The sequence below is a fragment of the Carcharodon carcharias genome, chromosome 1, assembly GCF_017639515.1.
Source record: "Carcharodon carcharias isolate sCarCar2 chromosome 1, sCarCar2.pri, whole genome shotgun sequence".
In the NCBI taxonomy this organism is placed as follows: domain Eukaryota; kingdom Metazoa; phylum Chordata; class Chondrichthyes; order Lamniformes; family Lamnidae; genus Carcharodon; species Carcharodon carcharias.
Window position 1 is genome coordinate 189,136,670 of NC_054467.1, and position 4,195 is coordinate 189,140,864.

The following is a 4,195-nucleotide window of genomic DNA, read 5'->3' on the forward strand; positions in this document are numbered from 1 at the left end:
AAAAAAGCTGGACAAATCCAACCCAGCCAATTACTGCCCTATTATTCTACTCCCAATCACCAGTAAAGTAATGGAAGGTGTAATCAACAGTGCTATCAAGCAGCATTTGCTTAGCAATAACCTGCTCACTGACACCCAGTTTGGGTTCTGCCAGGGCCACTCAGCTCCTGACCTCATTACAGTCTTGGTTCAAACATGGACAAAAGAGCTGAACTCCAGAAGTGAGATGAGAGTTACTGCCCTAGACATTAAGGCAGCATTTGACTAAGAGTGGCATCAAGGAGCCTGAGCAAAACTTAAGTCAATGGGAATCGGGGGGAAAACACTCCAATGGTTGGAGTCAAACTTAGCACAAAGGAAGATGGTTGTGGTTGTTGGCAGTCAGTCATCTCAGTTCCAGGACACCACTGCAGGAGTTACTCATGGTAGTGACCTCGGTCCAACCACCTTCAGCTGCTTCATCAATGACCTTCCTTCCGACATAAGGTCAGAAACGGGGGTGTTCACTAATGATTGTACAATGTTCAGCACTATTTGTGACTCCTCGGGTATTGAAGCAGTCCATGTCTAAATGCAGCAAGACCTGGACAATATCCAGGCTTGGGCTGACAAGTGGAAAGTAACCTTCATGCCACAGAAATATCAGGCAAGGTCCATCTCCAACAAGAGAGAACCCATCATCGCTCTCTGATGTTCAATAGCATTACCATCACTGAATCCCCCACTATCAACATCCTGGGGGTTACCTTTGATCAGAAACTAAACAGTACTAGCCATATAAATACTGTGGTTACAAGAGCAGGTCAAAAGCTAGGAATCCTGTGACGAGTAACTCACCTCCTGACTTCCCAAAGCCTGTCAAAGAACAAAGAACAAAGAAAAGTACAGCACAGGAACAGGCCCTTTGGCCCTCCAAGCCTGCGCTGATCATATTACCCATCAACTAAAACATTTTGCACTTCCGGGGTCCGTATCCCTCTATTCTCATCCCGTCCACCATCAGCAAGGCATAAGTCAGGAGTGTGATGGAATACTCCCCACTTGCCACAACATTCAAGAAGCTTCACACCGTCCAGGTCAAAGTAGCCCACTTGATTGGCATAGCATCCGCAAACATTCACTCCCTCCACCTTGGACGCATAGTAGCAACAGTGTGTACCATCTACAAGATGCACTGCAGGAATTCACCAAGGCTCCTTTGACAGCACCTTCCAAACCCATGACCACTACCATTTAGAAGGACAAGGGCAGCAGATAGATGGGAACACCACCGTCTGGATGTTCCACTCCAAGTCACTCACCATCCTGACTTGGAAATATATCTCCGTTGCTTCACTGTCTCTGGGTCAAAATCCTGGAACTCCTTCACTGACAGCACTGTGGGTGTACCTATACAACATGGACTGCAGCGGTTCAAGAAGGCAGCTTCTCAAGGGCAACTAGGGATGGGCAATAAATGCTGGCCCAGCCAGCAAAGCCCACATCCTGTGAATGAATAAAAAAGGTGAAGACTGGATTAAATGCAGCAGTGGTTTCACTTACATATCATCCAAAAATCAAATTGCTTGCAACTATTCATTGTCCATCTTTACAATCAATCTTATTCTAATAGATCATAAACTTCACTTGCTTTTATAGAATAAAGTAAAAAAAACTTCAAGGTGTTTCATAAATAGGTGTAAGAGGTCCAGCCAGGAACTGGATTAAAGGGTTTATTTGTAGAGGTTTTTAAGGAGAGAGATGCACAGTGGAAACTCACCAAGGCTTTTGCAACAGCACCTTCCAAACTATTGCCTTCCACCACCTAGAAAGTCAAGGGCAGCAGGCACCTGAGAACACCACTACCTGCAAGTTCCCCTCTAAGCCACTCACCTTCCTGACTTGGAACTATATACTCCTCACTGTCACTGGGTCAAAATCCTGGAACTCCTTTCCTAACAGCACTGTAGGTTTTGTTTATTATTCATTTACGGGATGTGGGTGTTGCTGGCTAGGCCAGCATTTATTGCCAATCCATAACTGCCCTTGAGAAAGTGGTGGTGCTTGCTGCCCTTAACCTTCTAGATGGTAGCAGTCGTGAGTTTGGAAGGTGCTGCCTATGGAGCCTTGGTGAGTTTCTGTAAAGCATCTTGTAGATGGTACACATTGCTGACACTGTTCGGCAATGCTGGAGGGAGTGAATATTTGTGGAAGGAGTACCAATCAAGCGGGCTGCTTTGTCCTTGATGGTGTCAAGCTTCTTGAGTGTTGTTGGAGCTGCACGCATCCAGACAATTGGAGAATTTTCCAACCCACTCCTTGTGACTTGTAGATGGTGGGCAGGCTTTGGGGAGTCAGGAGGTGAGTTGCTCTCCACAGAATTCCCAGCCTCTGACCTGCTCTTCTAGCCACAGTATTTATACAGCTAGTCCAGTTCAGTTTCTGGTCAATGGTAAACCCCAGGATGTTGATCGTAGGGGATTCAGAAATGGTAATGCCATTGATTGTCAAGGGGCAATTGTTAGATTCTCTCTTGTTGGAGATGGAATCGCCTGGCACTTGTGTGGCGTGAATGTTACTTGCCATTTGTCAGCCCAAGCCTGAATAATGTGCAGGTCTTGCTGCATTTGGACATGGAGTGCTTCAGTATCTGAGGAGGCATGAATGGTGCTGAACATTGTGCAATCATCAGGAAATATCCCCACTTCTGACCTATGATGGAAGGAAGGTCATTGATGAAGCAGCTGAAGACATTTGGGCTGATGACACTACCCCGAGGATCTCCTGCAGTGATGTCCTGAGTTGATAGACCTCCAACAACCTTAACCATCTTCCTTTGTGCTAAGTATGACTCCAACCAGTGGAGAGTTTTCCCCGATTCCCATTGACTCCAGTTTCACGAGGTCTCCCTGGTGCAAAACTCGGTCAAATGTTGCCTAGATGTCAAGGACAGTCACACTCACCTCATCTCTGGAGTTCAGCTCTTCTTTCTATGTTTGAACCAAGGCTGTACTGAGGTCAGAAGCTGAGTGGCCCTGGCAGAACCCAAACTAAGCATCAATGAGCAGGATATTGCTAAGTTGATAGCACTGTTGATGACCCCTTCTTTCACTTTATAGATAATGGAGAGTAGACTGATGGGACAGTAATTGGCTGGGTTGGACTTGTCCTGCTTTTTGTGTACAGGACATACCTGGGCAATGTTCCACCTTGTCAGGTAGATGCCAGTGTTGTAGCTGTACTGGAACAGCTTGGCTAGGTGCGCGGCAAGTTCTGGAGCACAGTCTTCAGTACTATTGTTGGAATATTGTCAGGGCCCATAGCCTTTGCAGTATCCAGTGCCTTCAGCTGTTTCTTGATATCATGTGGAGTGAATCTAATTGGCTAAAGACTGGCATCTATGATGCTGGGGATCTCCGGAGAAGGCCGAGACGAATCATCCATTTGGCACTTCTGGCTGAAGGCTGTTGCAAATGCGTCAGCCTTATCTTTTGCACTGATGTTTTGGGTTCCTGCATCACTGAGGATACTTGTGGGGCCTCCTCCTCCAGTGAGTTGTTTTATTATTCACCACCATTCACGACTTGATGTGGCAGGACTGCAAAGCTCAGATCTGAACCATTGGTTGTGGAATCACTTGGCTCTGGCTTTCAATTGCTGCTTATGCTGTTTGGCACACAAGTAATCCTGTGTTGTAGCTTCACCAGGTTGGCACTTCATTTTTAGGTTTGCCTGGTGCTGCTCCTGGCATGGCCTCCTGCCCTGTTCATTGACCAGTATTGATTCCCTGGCTTTGTGGCATTGATAGAGTGGGGGATATGCCGGGCCATGAAGATACAGATTGTGATTGAGTACAATTCTGCTGCTGCTGAGGGACCACAGCGCCTCATGGATATGACGTTTTGTTGGCTAGATCTGTTCAAAGTTTAAAATAAAAACAGAAAATGCTGGAAAGACTCCGCAGGTCTGACAGCAGTTTTGAGTCCGTATAACCCTTCTTCAGAGTTACACTCACAGTGATGTCTGGGACATTATCTGTAAGGTATATATTCCATAATTATGACTATGTCAGGCTGTCACTTGACTAGTCTGTGAGACAGCTCTCCCAATTATAGCACAAGCTCCCAGATGTTAGTAAGGAGGACTTCGCACGGTTGTTGCTTCCAGTGCCTCAGTCAACACTGGGTGTCTGGTTTCATTCCTTTTTTGTGACTTT